Source organism: Dermacentor andersoni, chromosome 5, assembly GCF_023375885.2.
Source record: "Dermacentor andersoni chromosome 5, qqDerAnde1_hic_scaffold, whole genome shotgun sequence".
Classification (NCBI taxonomy): Eukaryota; Metazoa; Arthropoda; class Arachnida; order Ixodida; family Ixodidae; genus Dermacentor; species Dermacentor andersoni.
In genome coordinates, this window is record NC_092818.1 from 88,657,350 (window position 1) to 88,676,843 (window position 19,494).

A 19,494-nucleotide genomic window follows, 5' to 3' on the forward strand; every position below is an offset into this window, starting at 1 on the left:
GTTGCGCGCGAGGTCCCTAGGGGGGTTAGGCGAGGATGGAGCGGCCTTCTTCTCTTGCGGTTGTTAGGTTGCCTCGATGTCCTCCTCACTCGCCGCACCGTACAGAGCGGAGAGAACCACGGCGTTTAATGCGGCGTTGGCAACGCGATACGCGGGCGCCGTAGTAGACGCTTTGGCGGACGCTGTAGGGATGCGTTGCCTGCGCTCGTGTGTTCTGAAAGCGATCTGCGACGTCGGTAAACTGCGCGCCCGCGCGGGCCTCATCTTCAGAGCGATCTGCTCTGTTTGTAGAGTGTGCGTAGTGCCGGTAGCTTCGTATGCGCTCTGCTTTCGACATTTCATTCGCGCCGAAGCGAGACATCTATGAAGGTCAATTCCCTTGCTTCTGCCGCGATTCCTCACTCCAGAGTTCTTACAGCGAGTTTCTGCGCTCATGACGGTGCGCGCGACACCGTGCTTGTTAATTTAGCTAAAACACGTTGACGGGGCAGTTGGTTTAAATGCGTCATAGAATGTCTAAGCGCGAATGGACAAGCACGTAGCAAGAAGCAGACATACAAAGAAAGCGCCTGTCTCTGTGTGTCTCCCTGTCTCCTTGCTGAGTCGCGCTAACGCATTTTATCATTGTTAATGTATTTAGTAAGTGAATATTTACAAGAGTATAGGGCCGATAAAACTATTATTCTTTCTTCGAACAGCCACCTACTAATTTGCTATAGCAATCGGTGCTTCGCGATCGCCTTTCCGGTGGAACTGAGAATATTTTTAACGGATTACTGTCTTTTAAAAGCGGAGCTGTTGAAGCTTTTGTTCTGCCGTGGAGGCTTAGCAGAAAACTCAGCGCAGCTGTGCGCCGCATCGTATTGCCTAGCAACCACCTGCGAGAGCAGCGATCCACGTAAATTCCTTGCACCCCACGCGCGGAGGGTGGAGTCATGACGTCACAAGCGAGTGAACGCTCGGGCTGGCGCGGCGGCACCCCTCTCAACTTCCAGCGTCAGGCCCGCCGAGACGCGGAATATGCAAACGGCCGAGTCCAGTGCGAATTCCTGGGGATATAGTTTGGGCCCTGCTGTCGCGTCTATGATCAACAAGGAAGATCGGCGCGCGGCTCAGCCGGACTACCCGATTGAGGAAGGAGAGTCGATCCCGCCCATCGCACCGAGGCTGCCGCCGACAAACGCCGTCGCCGAGCCCAGGATCTCGAGTTTCGGTCCAGCGACAACGAACGCTGCCGACTGAATGCTAGGCGCCACCGGGAATCGGTTCCGGGCATGCTAGTCGCGGAGAACTTCCATCGCCAAGCGCACAAATCCATGAGAGGTGCGAACGGCCGCTTTCAGCGCGAATTCTTCGGCATGAAATTCGGGCACAGCTCCTACATCTGTGAGCGGCTCAGGTTCGACGTGAATGTCTCCTCGGTGAGCTCGGTGCGGAACTTTGAACAGAAGAACTCTGCATTGCAAGTGCTTCGCGAAGCCTTCTACGATGCCACCGACCACAACGACGGTCGAAGACGAGGACCAGATCAACGATGATAACATGACGACTGGTACGGAAGCACTGTACATAATAAATTGTGATGCACGTACTGTAACTTGCATGCGTGTAACTTGCTGGGGCTCGTGTGGCTTACCGGCCTGGCGGTGTACGACCTCGCAAAAACATGGTGAACCTTAGCAAATGTTGGCAGCACTTAGTATGAGCATAGTTACTGAGCCTAACTAACTACTAAGTCTACTAACCTCCTAAGTCTTTGCAAGTAGTCGCAACGCTTGTTATGAGCGTAGCCAAGCCAAGCATAACACCGCCAAACTAATTTTCTTTATTTACTTACTTTATTTTATTTTATTTATTTTATATTTTATACCTTGATGTAATGTTATTCCCAACTGTATACGTCCACTCAACTAGGTAGCATTTGTATTAAAAAACGGCTGCTTTCAGCTATCGAGTGCATTATCATAAGGATAATAATGAAGCAATGAAAGGAACGACATGCCTCCCGTGCACTTACAGGCATTTGTAGATCTTCTGTATTCTTTGAAAAAGATAACTGTGGTACCACATCGGGCACCTACTTTTTATGGGTTTCCGTCATTGCGAGTCTACCAAGAGAATGTTTTCCTTGCCAGGATCAAGTTACTATATTTACAGGCTGCCCCGAAATGCTGGTATATAGCGAATGACAGCTAGGAACTTGTCCAGCAGAACCGATTAGCACCCTCGCGTTAATTCTCTCGGGAACTGGTGCGCCTCTGCGCAACAGCCACGACTCTTCAGCAGCTCTGTCATTCTAATTAAGAGTCCTCATTTGTATCGGCCGCTCACCTTCGAGACTTCAGAAGTGCTGCTATTCTATACATTCGAACGGAAACGGCTAATCAATAATTATAATAGTGAATTATGAAGTCGAATAAGATTTCAATAGCAAATACCAGTCGATGAGATATGTTTCTAGTTCATTTCGCCTGCTGGCACATTGAAGGGGATCGCCAGACAAGCTACGGTGATTACATTGGTAAAGACTTCCGGGTCTGCCCGATTCAGTGTGAGTACATAGACAATATCTTTTTGCTAACACTGTTGTTTGTATTAACGTCCAATAATTGCCTTCATTCAGTTTCTCGGGAAGTAGGTTGGTTGACATAGTGCTGGGGCAGCTTTTAAAAGAAACAGGTTTATTCTGACCGGGAGGTCTCACTTTTTGAATTAGGGCATTTATAGTGATAAGTTTTCTCTTGCATATTTGTCATGGATTTGCATGCCAATGTTCCTTTACATTTACATGGAAGGTGCACTTGTCATCGGCATCTTTTCGCGCCATGCAGTCAATAAAGCTGCTTTATTTCACTATAATATTGTTTTCTTTGATCGTTGCGCCTGATCAGTATTCCATCAACAAGAAGCGCGCGTAAACTGACATGATATCAATAAAAAATTTTACGTAGCTTAATGTTGCAGACAAGCGGTTTTTGCGGCAAAGATTACGTGTTATATTAAAAAAAAAACATTGTTAAAGATATATCAGTTCACCTGGCTAAAACTATGATTGGTACCAGCCGACAACATTCGCGGGTGCACCAACGAAAGTAAACCACAAAGAATTTTACTCCACACACTTTTTGCGAGAGAAACTGGGTTTCAGCCAGCATCCGCGCAACTGACGCACGCTCGCTAACAGACGACGCACTTCGCAACGACAGTAAAAATGAAGACGTCATGTTGTATAATCGATGCCTCAAATATGTATACGTCGCAAAAATGTCTCAACATAAATTTGCAGTTGAAAAACCTGCAGCCAGATTACTTTCAATGTGCCGTAAAGAGCGTCTCCACCCCAATCCAGTTCTCTCGCAGCGATCTCGCACAAATTTTCCACACTCGGCGCCTCAGCGGGAGAGCGCCTGGCAGGCCGCCATTGTCAAGTACACTCCAGTTCAAACTTGATTTCTGATGTTGGCGTACATGCCACCACATCCGATTTTGGCACCCACGACGAGCCAAACGTAAGCCAAAAGCGGTTGTCAAGCCTCAGTGCGCTTAGCCAGTGGACTCGTCGGGACATTCCGTGCCGGCAGCTGTATCTACTCTACGGAGCAGACCGCAGCTTCATGCAACTACTAAGTATGCGCGGCGTTGGCTTCTCGCACGACAGGGCGTGAGTGCGTGCTCGCGTTTATACGCGCCAGTGGGATCGCGCTCCGTGGGCGGGACCAGCTTTGTCCTTCACCACTTTGAACGATGGACAGTAGCCACATTCAACTTGCACATTTTATACGCGCTATCAATAAGTCTTCCAAGGCGTCTAACCAGGATCGGCCAGGATTGAGTGCACGCTGCTTCGAGGCTAGTTTAGCGTTCGAAACTCGTCAAAATTAGGGAGACCCGACGGCTACGACACCGATAAGCAGGAGGGTCAAAGCTTAATTCCTATGTGGGCGGCTGTGGCAGAGCTTGAACAGATGATATTCAGCTTCTCTCTGAAGTACGTAATATCGAAAAAGCACATTTTCGCTTACATCAGTCCGTATGTTAAACTTCGTCGAGAAATATACGCGGTAACCATAGGAAGAAGCGCAGTGATCCAGACACCCTTGTTGATTGACGTCAGCTATTGCGCAATAACAGCCGCGTTTGAGAATTCGCTATACTGCGAAATAAAGCGTCCAGAAAAAAGTGAGCAGTAGGCTTCTGTTTGAAATGAGAGCGTTCGAGAGAAGTGTGGCTTCGCGCTCCGCTTGCGAGCACCACACGCCACGCACGACTGCGAAACTTGGCTGAGATATTCACAACAACGTGTGCCATTCGCGGGCTGGGCTTTCTTTCACCAAGCCCGGGGGGTGGTTCAGTGCCCCTTTAAAAACAGTTTTTTTCCATACGGTTTGGTCTTTGTGTCACGCTTTACAAGATAAAACTTGAACGTCTATGGGAACATTTATGGGCAATCTTGATGTCACTGCTCATCAATAGCGAACATTTTAGCTTAACACAATTGGCCTTGCATTTACAATAACAGAGTATTGTCATTAAGCTGTGAGCGGCCTTCAGCCGATTCGGCTTTCTTTTAAGTTGATGGCAGGCTTTTCGCTGGAAGCGTTGTTTTGTTTGTCCTACAGTGTCCCTTCTTAAATCTCCCACAATCTCCGCGTGCTTGGACATTTACGGAGCCAGCGTTTTCCATGCCCTCTAGAAGCTACATCTTTCACACGTATAATTATTGCTCAAGTTATTTTTGTGGTCTCCATCAAAATATTATTTTTGTAAATAAAATAACCATGTAAGTTTACAGTACAGACAAAGAATTTCCTCACTCCTATGTTCCGTTTATTGGCGCAACATGAATTGGAATTTGCCTGATAGAATTTTTATTCTTTGAGTAACTCTAAAGTATGATGTTATGGAGTTCCAGGAAGAGAATGCTTTAACTTGGCGCGATCGTCAATATTGCTCAAAAGCGGCACGTATATCTACCGTACCTATCACTTTAAAGTTATGCTGAACGAAAATGCCAAAAAGATGGAAAGCGTTGAAATTCGGCTCGGAAGAAGTTTCTCGTCCGATACGCAGTGTTTAATTCATAATTTTTTTTATTGCGCTAGCAATTATATGAACACTCCAGGCGCATTTCAGCCGCCGTCGCCGTCAGGTTCCGTATGAGTGAACGCATGTGAGGGTGAGCTGGCGAACGCGGATCAATCTTGCATGTGCGAGCGAGGAACGCCGCGCCGATGCATGCCCTCTCTTGTGGCGCCCGAGGCAGGGGGGTCAGGCGAGAAAGGAGGGGTCATCATCATCATCATCATCAGCCTGATTACGCCCACTGCAGGGCAAAGGCCTCTCCCATACTTCTCCAACTACCCCGGTCATGTGCTAATTGTGGCCATGTTGACCCTCCAAACTTCCTAATCTCATCTGCCCACCTAACTTTCTGTCGCCCCCTGCTACGCTTCCCTTCCCTCGGAATCCAGTCTGTAACCCTTAATGACCATCGGTTATCTTCCCTCCTCAATACATGTCCTGCCCATGCCCATTTCTTTTTCTTGATTTCAACTAAGATGTCATTAACGCGCGTTTGTTCCCTCACCCAATCTGCTCTTTTCTTATCCCTTAACGTTACACCTATCATTCTTCTTTCCATAGCTCGTTGCGTCGTCCTCAATTTAAGTAGAACCCTTTTCGTAAGCCTCCAGGTTTCTGCTCCGTACGTAAGTACTCCTAAGACACAGCTGTTATACACTTTTCTCTTGAGGGATAATGGCAACCTGCTGTTCATGATCTGCGAATGCCTGCCAAACGCACCCCAGCCCATTCTTATTCTTCTGGTGTTCTTCTCGATGTCCTCCTCGCTCGCCGCTCCGTCCAGAGTGGGGAGAACCGCGGCGTCTAATGCAACGTTGGCAATGCCATTCGCGGGCGCCGTAGTAGACGCATTTCGCGGACGCTGTAGAGACGCGTTGCCGGCGCTCGTGTGTCTCGAAAGCGATCTGCGACGCGGCTAAACTGCGTGCCCACGTGGTCCTCATCTTCAAAGCGATTTCCGATGTTTGCAGAGTGCGCGTAGTGCCGGTAGCTTTGTATGCGCTGTGCTTTCGACATTTCTATCGCGCTGAAGTGAAACATCTATTAAGGTCAATTCGCTTGCTGCTGCCGTGGTTCCTCACTCCAGCGTTTTTACAGCGAGTTTCCGCGCTCATCCAGTGAAATGCGTCCGTGTTTAATTGTGCGCGTGACACTGTGCTTGTCAATTTAGCTAAAAGACGTGGACGGGGTAGTTGCTTTAAATGCGTCATAGAATGTCTAAGTGAGAATGGACAAGGACGTAGAAAGAAGCAGACACTCAAAGACAGCGCCTGTCTCTGTGTGGCTCTTTCTACGTCCTTGTTCGGTCGCGCTTACGCATTCTATCATTGTTAATGTAGTTAGCAAGCGAATGTTTACAAGAGTATAGGGCCGATAAAACTGTTATCCTTACTTCGTGCAGCTATCTACTAATTTGCTATCGCAATCGGTGCTTCGCCTTTCGGGCAGAACTAAGTATATTTTTAACGGATTACCGTCCTTTAACGGTTGACCTCTTTAAGCTTTCGTTCTGCCATGGAGGCTTACCAGAAAACTCAGCCCAGCTGTGCGCCGCATCGCGTTGCCTAGCAACCACCTCCGAGAGTACCGATCCACGTAACTTCCTTGCACCCCACGCGCCTAGGGTGGAGTCGTGTCGTCAAAGGCGAGTGAAAGGTCGGGCTGGCGCGGCGGCACACCTCTTAAATTCCAGCTTCAATCCCGCCAAAACACGGTGCGCCCGAAAGGCTGATTCCAGGGCGAATTTCTCGGCATATAGTTTGGGCACAGCTGTCGCGTCTATGACCAACAAGGAAGCTCGGCGCGCGGCTCAGCCGGACTACGATCGGCGAAGGAAAGCCGACCCTGCCCATCGCGCCGGGGCTGCTGCCGACAAACGACATTGCTGAGCCGAGCACCTCGAGTTTCAGGCCAGAGACAACAGACGCTGCCGACTGAATGCTCGGCGCCACAGGGAATCGATTCCGGGTCTGCTAGTCGCCGAGAACTTCCAACGCCAAGCACGCAAATCCATGAGAGGTGCGAACGGCCGCTTTGAGCGCGAATTCCTCCGCATAAAATTCGGGCACACCTGCTGCATCTGCGACTGGCTCTGGTTTGACGTGCGGAACTTTGAACAGAAGAGCTCCGCCTTGCAAGAGCTTCGCGAAGCCTGCTCCGACGCCACCGACCACGACGACGGTCTGACGTTGAAGACGACGACCAGATGGACGACGATGACGACTGGTACTGAAGAACTGTACATAATAAATTGGGATGCACGTACTGTGGCTTGTATGCGTGTGACTTGCTGGGGCTCGTGTGGCTTACCGGCCTGGCCGTGTATGACCTCGCAATGACCGCGTGTGACTTCGGCCGTGTATGGCCTCGCCTCACCGCACCACCTCCCTTCCTTACTTCTCTTTTTTGTTCCAGTTCCAATTCCGCTTTCGAGGACTGACGCTGCAAGGCAGCTTAGACACCTGGCACGCAGTCTCACACTGACGAAGTGGAACTCGCCAAACTTACGACTTACGCGACTGCATCGACTAAACCCCTCCATGCAACTCCGACCTCCACTCGGACTTCCTCGACGTGAAGCTACGCTTCTCTGTCGCCTTTGGTTAGGAGTTGCCTTCACAAAGGCATACTCTACATTAATTGGAGTGACTGACAGTGGAGCATGCGAGGTCTGTGGCACGGAAGAAAACATCGACCACCTGCTGTGCCATTGTCCACGATACACCCCTGAGAGACAAGAACTTGCCAAAGCTTTTCAAAAACTGGGCAATCGGCCGCTTTCTGTGCAAGTGCTGCTGGAACACCGCCCCCATCGCCCGTCGGCCCATAAAGCTGTGAAGGCGCTTTTGTGTTTCTTAAGGACGACGGGTTTGTGCGACCATCTGTGACTTTTAATGCAATTTCTGTAAGACCACACGCGTCAGCGAACTCGCCGCAATTTCCTTCTTTCCTTCCCTCCTCTCTCTCCCTGTGATCTTTGTTTTCCCCTTTCCCATTCCCCCGGTGTAGGGTAGCCAACCGGACGTTATTCTGGTTAACCTCCCTGCCTTCTACATTTCTCTTCCCTCCTCCTTGTTCCTCTCTCCCCCTTCCCCCTGATGCTGAGCCGTGCTCCCTCAGGGGTATAGCAGAAAATAACGTCAGCTTCTCCTCCCTCCGAATCACTATATATATCTGAGATTTTTTAGTGCACGAAAAGGGACTAGAGGCAGTGGCAAGACGCGGACACAGCGCTTTTCACCGTCCCTTATCGTGCGCTAAAAAAACTTCAGTTATGGAATACCAACACGCCCTAACCTTCGCTCTTTCACTATATATATATACCGCACCACGTCGTGCGCCAAAGGAGAGGACGCACATCTGTGCTGCGTTCCTCGCTCACGCATGCGAGTTGAACCGCGTTCGCCGGCTCACCTCACACGCTTTCACTCATACGGCACCTCACGGCGACGTCGACGGCATAAATGCTCCTGGAATGTCAATTTTTTTTGCTCTCGTAATAAAATGAGATCTCTTTTCGTCTTCTCCTTTCGAATGCACGGCCGCTTGCCCCGTTCCTTTTTTCTTTCCGCTTTCTCGAGAAAATGAAAGGGATAGCGCGAACTTTAGTCGCTGCCTTCTTGGTGACATGCCGCAGTTCTGCAGCAAAGCAGGGATCGTCTGATACTCACTGTCCCCGAAGTGTTCGGAGCACAGAAAGTCACGCTTTGCCAGTATTCATGATGTCTGCGATGAGCGCGCAGTGCGAATCCATATCCATGGAAGCTTCGGCTCTGCCGGAAGGGCACCACATGGCTTGTCTCGCCCGACGACACTTTTACCACAACCTTGCACGCAGCAGCGTAGAGACATTCTCCTGCGTTATGCCACGTGCTTCTCTCGCCATATTATAAAGCAGCACATAACACAAATTGCTACTTTTTTAGACTTGGGTGCATGCTCCCCTTGTGAAAAGAATTACGCGGCCGAGAGTAACTGCACTGTTGAGACGTCGTTCGCTACCGTTCGGCGCCATCCATACGGATTGGGAGACGCGGACGATGGCTAACTCGCCAATATTCGGCACAAACTACGTCAGAGGAACGTAACTTCCTCGGGCTGACGGTGCGGTCGCTAGACGCGGTATTTCACAAAAAAGTATAAAATTCGTTACTTTCCGCTAGTTTTTGCGTGGAAATAAGGTTGTGTCGACCAATTTCAGCACCCAAGCTTTATGTTGGGCCAGAAATCTTGGCGGCAGTAGTTTTGTTCGATATCCCTTTAATGTAACCACTTTCGCATAGCCGCAACTCCCGGAATCATTGCCACCGCCAGCGATCACTCAATCTCGAGTACTCTCCATTCATATGGCCAAATTAAGTGACACTTACAACTACAGGTTTTCCCGCTCAATTTAATCCACGCGCCAGTCAATTTAATCCGAGCGCCAGTCAATTTAATCTAAGCGCCATTAAATTTAATCCAAGTGCCAGTGATTTTAATCCGAGCGCCACTCAATTTAATCCAAACGCCACTCAATTTAATCCGAACGCCAGCCGAAATAATCCAAACGCCAGTGAATTTATTCCATACACAATGGAATTCAAGAACCTTTGGATTTCAAGACTTCTGAAAATGTGTGGACATATTATGAGTTAACACCTTGAAAATGAAAGAGCGAGGTAGTAGACCAGTAGCTATCCTGCCACGGGACTAACGACAACTTTTAGAGGTTTTGGAGCGAAAAGCTTCACTACGCTAGACAACACCGCGCTTTGCGCGAGCCGGCGTATGTCGGAATTGGCTCCGTAAGCATGTTCGGAGTCGAATTGGCTCCGTAAGCGTGTTCGGAGTCGGCGCAGGTGGCCACTGCCGCGCGCTTTGCGTCATCGTTTGACGTTCGCCACAAGCGCCTGTTTATGGCAGAGGCCGACTATATAACCGCTTGCCGGAGAATAGACGTGCGCATTCAATGTGGAAGGAAAAGAGAGTGATACTACCGATACAGAAAGCTGGGTTTATGGCTGTACAGAAATCGCAAGACAATGTGCCCAACAATGATGAATAAAGAAGTTTAATAATCCTGCATAACTTATGGTATATATCATTGATAAGCAATTTGCATAACAACAAAAGGCACACGTATAGCATAACCATAAGCTAACCAAAGCATATCCATAAGTGAAACCGTGAGCATAACCATAGGCTAAATCATAAAGCATAACCATAAAGTAAACCGTAAACATATCCATAAGTTAAACCATAAGTATATCCATCAGTTGAACTGTAAGCATAACCATAGGCTAAATCATAAAGCATAGCCATAGGCTAAATCATAAAGCATAACCATAAGCTAAACCATAAGCATCATTGAACCTTTTCGCTTCGAGATATCCAGGCTTAACCTTAGCTAAGCCCCTGCCAATTTTTTTTTTATTTTCTACTTCGTTATGACAGCGACACAGAAGATGAACATTCTCCAAATTAATTGACAGGAAACGTCAGCACGAGTACGTCGAGTTAATGGTACACATGCGATTTGGTCATGGCTATCAAACGAAACAATAAAGGTTGATTCGATGATAATCACTAGGCCCTCGCCGGGAGGCTTCGGTCGCTAGCGAATACAATTCACTATTGTACTGCGATATCGGCAGCCTCCAATCAAAGACATTGTCATCGGTACCGCTAAAACAGTCATGAATACCACTTAATTGCATAACTGATATGGTCGAGTCACTAGTGATCACAAGTGAAATACAATGCGCAGTTCGGGGTTCTTGGTGTTTTGCGCAACATAACGTCATATACATCCAATGGAATACGATGAAACGAGTGACTCACTATGCATACTATAAACTCGTATACTTAAGTCACTGGTGAATATTATTCACCTATTTTACTATCCCTGAGGCAGCTTTCCCTCGTGAGTGCCGCCAGTAGTATCAATGAAGCTGTAGCACGATGAGCAATTTTGCGTTACCACTGCCAACTGATACCGCCGAGTTTTTAGTCATTACTAGTGATGCGCTCACTGCGATGATCTCGAATTTTCATGCCGAATAGCGTCATTGCCTCACGAGGGATGACGCAAACGATGACGCATAGCGCTCGGCAGTGGCCACCTGCGCCGACCCCGAACACGCTTATGGAGCCAATTCGACTCCGAACACGCTCACGGAGCCAATTCGACCCCGAACACGCTCACGGAGCCAATTCAGCTCCGAACACGCTCACGGAGCCAATTCCGACATACGCCGGCTCGCGCGATGCGCGGTGTTGACTAGCGCAGTGAAGCTTTTCTCTTCAAAACCTCCAAAAGTTGTCGTTAGTCCCGTGGCAGGATAGTTACTGGTTTACCACCCCGCTCTTTCATGTTCAAGGTGCTAACTCATAATATGTTCGCAAATTTTCCGAAGTCTTGAAATCCAAAGGTTCTTGAATTCCGTTTTGCCTGGATTAAATTCACTGGCGTTTGGATTAAATGGAGTGGCGTTTGGATTAAATTGAGTGGCGCTCGGATTAAAATTACTGGCACTTGGATTAATTTGACTGGCGCTTAGATTAAATTGACTGGCGCTCGGATTAAATTGAGCGGGAAAACCTGTAGTACACTTGATTGCAGCAAGTGTCCTTTTCCTGGCATGCTGCTAGAAGGGAATGTCTCATTTGGAAGTGATGACAGTGTCGATTGGTAAATCAGCTGGCGCATTGTATATTAGTTTTTACAGCAAAACCGTATACCTATACTCCGTAATGCATTTGTCGTGTCCGTGGGTGAAAACTCAGCCAGTCGTAGTGGGAGACGCGCTTCGCGTGCGCCGCTGCGTTTCTTGCCGGATCACTGGAGGACGCTCGCCTCCGCGCATCCGCAGCAGCAGCGGCGCCGGCCGAGCGAAAACAAAAAAGGAAAGCTCGCCTTCGCGCATAGCGTTCGCCGCAAACGTTTTTGGGTAAAGATTACGGTTATGTAAGGTACAGTTAGCGGGAAGCGACAATTCTAGCGTAATAAGCACGGAGTGACCTCGCGGCGCTTTCATATATAAAGGAAGAGCCTGACTAGCAACTGATTAGCGTTGTGATAGTGCTATGCGGAGGCCAAGTACAGTGAGTACTTCCTAAGAGCAGCGTGCATGCGAGGCGCGGCGAAATTGTGGTTAAGTTCATTCCTCTCCTCCCTGGTCCACTCTTTGTAGTTGCATGAAGCTGAGGCGCAAGCCAAGTCGTAAGCCATTGCCACGTGTTAGGCTAATAATTAGGCAAGGTGCATGTGTATTTCACCATGTAAATAATTTAAAGCTGCGTGAAAATGCGTAATCGTTGCTATTGTCGTTTACAGCTTAACTGGCCATCCACCTTCACAGCCCGGATTGGAGGCCATTTCTTTTTTTGTGACAATATTTGCGTGATACCATTACCATGGTAAATATCTGACGAGCGAAAATAAGACTACATTGCGCTGCGCTCTGAGAAGTACTTAGAAAGCCGAAGCATTGGCGTCTAAATGCAGACTGCGTTGAATGGCAGGCAAACGATACCGTTTCCATAACCGGAGACATTTAAAGGTCCGATAAAAAAGAGAAATTACACCAGGCTCCCAGTTCTTCCAGATAGTTACTTATCTACTACGAGATAACTTTTTCGCAATGAAGACTATCACCTTGTTTCGCTTGCCTTAGGCACTACGGAAAAACGTACAGGAGTCCAGCTGTTAGATGTTGCTTGGTTGTAGTGTGTCGTCGAAGAAGAGTAGTGTAATACTGAAATAAGAATATGATGAAAAAAGCAATGATTAAAATGCAGTTTAAATGGTAATAAGATATGTGACGTAAGCTTAAATTGTCGTGTTACCTCGCAACCAAGAGTGCCGCCAGTCAGAAGAAGACAATTTGACTTGACGTGGATTCGGTGTCGACAGCCATCTTGTTTATGCATCGTTGTCTCGTAAATATTGTAAATATATCTTTAGAAGTTACTTGTGCAACGCAGTAAATTGGTGAGAGGTGCGGGGTACCTACGAGAAACAACAAAGCGGCTCCTCAATCTTCGTCACCTCGGACAGGAAAACATGACGGACGAAACAGGACCCGACATGGCGCGGCCCACATCAACGCCTACAACCCCGATGGTTGTGCTGACTCAGCCGCGGGATCCAGGAACGTTCTACGACCCCAACCACATCGACATGCAAGACTGGTTCGCCACTTATGAGCGTGTAAGTGCCCACAACCAATGGAATCCGATGATAATTTGGCTAACTTGGTCTTCTATCTACAAGGCACGGCGAAGGTGTGGTATGATAAACGCGAACAAGCGCTTAACGACTTAACCATCTCGTCAGTTCTTCTGGAGTTCAATCCGACCCTGACAAGATTCGCACTGTCCTAAGCTCTCCTCTTCCATCTTCCGCCGCAGAGGTAAGGAGCTTTGTTGGGCTATGCTCGTACTTCTGACATCTTGTCAAGAATTTCGACAAAACGCTCGCCCAATCACCGACTTACTAAAGAAGGACGTTGCTTTCACATGGGGCCTTGCACAAACCAAAGCCTTTTGATTTGTTTTGAGAAACTTATTGATAATGGGGCGATTGAAACCAGACCGGGTTTGGCCAAACCTATGGGCACATTCTATGTCTCCGAGAGTTAGTTTAAGGTGAACCGAGACGAATTCCTTGACAATTCTCTCAGTTTTTTGGTAGTTTTCATTTTCAGTTTCAGGAATGCCCCTTACAAGCAGGTTGTTTCTTCACATTCTATTATTCATGTCATCTACAACATCACCGAGTTCTTCATTTGCCATGGCTATACTTGACTTCACTCATTTTACAGATTCACTCATGCCTTCGCCGTTCGTTTCGATTTGAGCTGCACCACCCAATGTGCCCTAAGTGTTTCTCTAGTTTCAATGCCAGTGATGTCTTTCTGAATTTTCTTCAGCATTTCTATAGATTTAGCATGGCATTCATTGGCTAGGGAGAGAACGTCATCAATCTTGGGACTACGCTTAGTCTCCACATCTCCTGCACAAATCAAGCGCAAAGCAACAAACAAAGATGGTAACAGGCAAGGTCGAGGGCAAAAATAGCGGACAAATTTTGCATCAGAGTTGAAGTATCTTTTTAGGGCACTTACTCGCTGACTGTGAACGAGGAAAGTGCCGATCCGCGCACGATACGTGGACACATCAACACCCATCTCGCATCAAGGCACAACAAACTACAAACTCTGAAGGTAGGGGTAAATCTTTTGAAGGTGGTGTTTTAAAAACGGTTTCTTAAACCGTAATATACCGTAATTCAAGGTTAATTTAATCTCTTATAGCAAGATGATCAGCGGCATCAATTTCTTCATCGAGCAGGTGCAGCCTATGAAACGGCGCTCAAGCAAGCTCCCTGCGGAAATGATCGAAAGAAATGTTCACTTCCCCGTATTTGTGCTGTTCGAGGGATGATATTGTATTTGCCGGGAATGTTTCAAAAATGCTAGGATAAGCGCTATTTGTAAAATAAAATTGAAATAGACGAGCCAAGTAATGCAATTTAGCTATCAATTAACATATGCCTACAATAATCCAGCGACCCGTCTAGAACGTCCGCTACACCGTCGCACCATACCTTGCTGCTTAGGTCAACTTATTCATGCACTAAAATTGGAGTATAAAATTGGTTCTCACCGTGCAAAAGAAGTTTTATGACAAATCAGTGATCTTTTTACACGCAATAATTGTTCTATGTGTCGCCCGAATAAGTACAAAGCTTAAGGTGCTTGAAAATTGTGGTAAAGAATGTCATACCATTTCTGTGAACAAAACTTACGAACACTTTTACAGGAACATCGTGGCCACAGGAATATAAGGCTGCAGAAGAACCAATGATACGATTGAACAAGGATAAATGTCAAATGATTCGAGACTACTTGAACGACAATGTGAATGTAAAAAGAAATTGAATGAGGTAAAATCAAGGGGCGTAAGATTTGGGACTTGTGGTAAGACATTTCAAGTGCAAGTGATTGACGACAACTTGACTACTGAGTTCGCCTGGCTCATCTCATTATTAGTTTCTCGAAATTTCTGTGGTCCTAGATTCGTTACTCTTCAAGTTCAGCAAGAGCAACTTCTGGTCGTTGAACGAAGCGGTCCACTGGGTTTTCTGCAAAAAGGAAACTAATGCCATCACTTTTACACTTTTACCACCGTAGCCGTGACTCCTCTTAGGGGCAATTATACCCCAGTCTCGATGGTATGCCTTGAGGACCAGTCATTTATGAAGGCGTCTTCATCATGGTTACGTATGCAGGTGCACTCAGTTTTAGCTGCAGCAGTTTTCTAGGACCTCTGAACTTGTGACAAGGCATGGCATTTCTCTCCGCCCACTCCCCACGCCACAGACATTGACGCAGTCTTGATGTTTCTCGTAATGCCATGGCCAATCAAAAAAGTGTATGAATTATCGTCGGCTTGATCAGGGCGTGAGAGAGATGATGGCAGAGTGAAAAACACAGAAAGAGCGAAGTATAGCCGAAACCATAGAACAGATGTTGAGCACTCCTCTCTTGTTACTCGTTTGGCATACAAAGGAGGAATTCCACCTGAAAAAGAGAAAAAGAAAAGCTGGGCTATTTCAAAATGGGCTTCGCGTTCGCAATGTGAAAGGTGCAAGGAGAGCGGAGGAACGAATGCCTGTTTCTCTTGGATAAGGGGCTGCAGAGACCACAATATTGTTTTTCACTACGTGACCATGGCGGCGGAGCGCAGTGATTTTGTCGCAGTAGCCGCGGCTTTGCAAGGTCCGTTGAAACCTGACCGCGCTGGTTGAGCAGGATGGGGTTCCACACGCACCATCTCGAGAACACTGAAAAGGGTTGAGCAGGCCGCGCGTGGGTATATACTCTGTCGGCAGGACTGGGAGGTCCAGGATCCTATGATTGACATTTGGTATCTGTATGCGCTTATACGAAATCACAATTCTGCTTAGCAGTTTCACGTTGTCGCAATATTATGAAAGCGCACGCTGGCACGATCAGAATTTAAACTCCGTTGTTTTTTAGTTTACATTATGGGTGGCTAAAATACAGGAATTCACAACCTTATAACAGCTAGTTTTCTTGTTTCTACGCTTGTAACGCTAGGAAGGACCCTTCTTCATATACGTGCTGGATTGTGCACTTTTAGGTGCATTGCATTCAAAAAATCATTCTTACGGCGTAATGCAACTTAATATTTTGTTGAAAATTCGTAATACACTCGTGGCGGCACACGGAGAGGTGTGGTGAGAGAGAAAACAGTGAAAATACATAGAGTTTTACATAATGAGAATCAAATTGAAAGATATTGCTGGCTTACCCGTAATCGAGAGTAGTAATCCTGAAATGTCCATCAGCAAAGTAGATGGATTGGCTACAATCTTAAAATGTATATAGTGCATGTTCGCAACGGCACACCCCACCGCACTACACCGCACCACACTGTACTATGCACTGGTCCATATGGACGCTGTCCAGCTAGAAGAAGAAAACTTGCTGAAGGCGGCACGGCAGGTAGCGAAGCACGCCATGGAGAGAGAGCGCACTGCCCAGCTAGAAGAACCACGCCGGAAGGAGGAGTTACGCAGTGTGGCTCCATCTCTCGAAGCGACGCAAAACCCGCGCCCCAGAACTCACGGACAGCTGGAGCTCAAAAGAACACAGGCAACCCTGCATCAGAGCCAAAAGGTGATAGTGAAATGAATGGTGCCGTGTATCTGCTTTTTGAACATCGCTATTGGAAATGGCAAGTAAAACTTCAGCGTGCTAGAAGTTACAGCTTGCGTGATAATCTGAGCAAACATTAGGAAGAACACGGAATGAATATTTTTTTACAACTTGTTTGGGCAGTAACTGACGTATGTAATGTGGTCCTGTACGAAGGGTTGGGCGCCAGAGCACATTTTCTTAAGTTTTTACTGGTTGCCCGGGTGATCTCGTTTTGTTTTCACAACGATGCCCGGATGATCTCGCTTGAGTGCCCGCATAATGGCTCTGGGTTTTGGCTCAAGGTCACTTGAGGGTCGCCGAAAACGGAAGGTAACAGCATTTCATGCGTAAAATATGCGGCAGATATTACAGCTGATATCAAGGGCATATTGTCAACCTTTCTTTGGATGCTTTCAGGATCTTTCAGCAGTCTTTTCCGTTAACTTACTGTTCGGGATAAGGTATGTGCAAATGAAATTTAAGCATTTCTATCGCTCGATTTCTTTCCTTGTTTATCAAGCACTGCTCCCAACCAGCTGGTCCTGATGGTAACGCAGGTGAAGCACCGCTAGGACCACTGATAAAATGCGAAAAACAACTTGAGTCATATCGTTACTATATGCTTGCCTTAGATAGTATAGAATGGTAGTTTAAATCATACTTCAAACCTTGTGGATATCTTAAATACCTCATACAGTTGTTTGGAAGGACTTACCTTTCGTGTAGCACTTTTCTTAAGCTTTATCAATAAACCCGCTCGAGTATTAAAAACTAAAACTTCGTCGCTTTTTAGTTTTATTAGGGCGCGGACTATATGCATTGCAAGTTACCCGTCGAGTGTGGTAATGTCGCTAATCACCTCCATCGACAATGATCTGGGTGGAGCTTTTCCTGCCTGTCTTGCAGACATTCCTGTGAAAATCTTGAGCATTTGCTGTTAGAATGTCCAGCTTTCTGCTGATGTCGCTGTGTGCTGCTGAGAAAGTTTCAACAACTTAGTTGCATTGCATCTTGTTCCCAAAGGGCCTCGATATGAAGCTCACAAAGTTATGCTGCAATTTTTGTCAATCACGGAACTGCACACTGGTCTGCAATGCTCGACCTGTGCTTGATGCGATGAAGTCTAATGTGCCTTCTTCTTCGTCTTATCTTTCCCTTTTTGTTTCTCTCCTCTTCGAGCCAGTTTGCATTGTGTTCCTTTTAGGACACAATTTCTGTCCCGCTTTTTTTCATTTTGTGAAGTTTGCATGCGTTTACATGAATAATAATAACAATGTACTTTTGCAAGATATGGTTGGGATTTTCACTTATAAAAAGTGGTAGGGAGTTTTTTATTTATGTTTGCACGCTAGTCTATTGCCAATATTTTATTAACACGGTGGCTATCCATCTTCTTGGTGACAGCGTTCAATCTCGCAAAAGTCAGGCATTCCGTGAAAGAGCAGCTTATCGTCGAAGACGTCATTTCTGCTATGCACTAGTGCCAGAATGTGTTAAAATGATAAATGTCTGTGCACGACCTTTTGCATCGAGCGTAACAAAGCAAAATAGAAAGGCAGAGAGGGGAACTAGAACAGAAACGCCGGTTTGCTACCCTACAGTGGAGAGTGGAGGAGGGATAGGTAAGAAGATAAGAAAGTTTAAGGAGTGGCAGAAAGCAACTACACACTAATAAGGCCATTCACGATCCCTGCACACTATAACGCCATAAGTCACGTACGGCTCAAGGAATGCAGATTTGAGCTAAAGCCTTTTGCCCAGGTCTATTTTCCTTCAGAATTGTAGCAGTGCCTAAGCTACACGTTATATAACACGTCAATTCATTTTATTATAAACTAAGGCGATTCAAAATGTTACAAAACAAGCAAATGCGAAGCAATTTCACCTCACGATTTCTCTGGGGATTTTGAAATATTATTTTCAGTTGAGGAATCTCGCCTTTTCAACAAGTGTTTCACTTCGTCTAGCAGATAGACAAGATATGCTAGCCACTAAGAAGGAACACAGCTTGCAAATTTAAGTAGTTACGGGCGAATTCGCTTGTCGCGCTCTAGTGCGTTTGTAGCTATACTGGTAACAGCGACCTTAATCTTTACATATATCAGTAAACGATAACCAATGTCAAAAAGCTTGTATGAATTTTGAGCACAGCGAAGCCGGCGCCTTGAATGAAATTACAGAGCATAAGACACGTGAAACGATCTCCTTTTGTATCTTCTTGACGTAGTCTTTGGTGGCATATTATCTTTGGTTTATGTTGTAGCTATATCCATTTTAAGTTCAACATTGGACAGGAATTCTGTGGTCGATATATGATTTCAGTTAGTTGCTTTGCAATTCGAAGGTGATTAAGGTTAATGTTAGATAACCTGTGTAAAAGGGCTGACCATTCAAATCTTCTGCTCTTCTCGAATGTCTCTGTGGATTATCTGTACGCGAATTCAAGCAGTTGTTCCACATGGAACCTTCCCAAGGCGCTTTTAAAAGGCTGAGGAGGACAGCACGTGTAATAAGACAATGTTTGGCTCCATTGTTAAATTTATTTCTCTCGTCATTACCTTCGTAATATCGATGTCATTGGTAAATTGAAGTGGAGGATTTTTACGTTGTTTTACTGGCTTTACGAACACGCTTTGTTTACGCTGCGCCGCTAGTTAATTGCTAATGCCTTTAGTGATTTCTCACCATTCTGCCGGTCGCA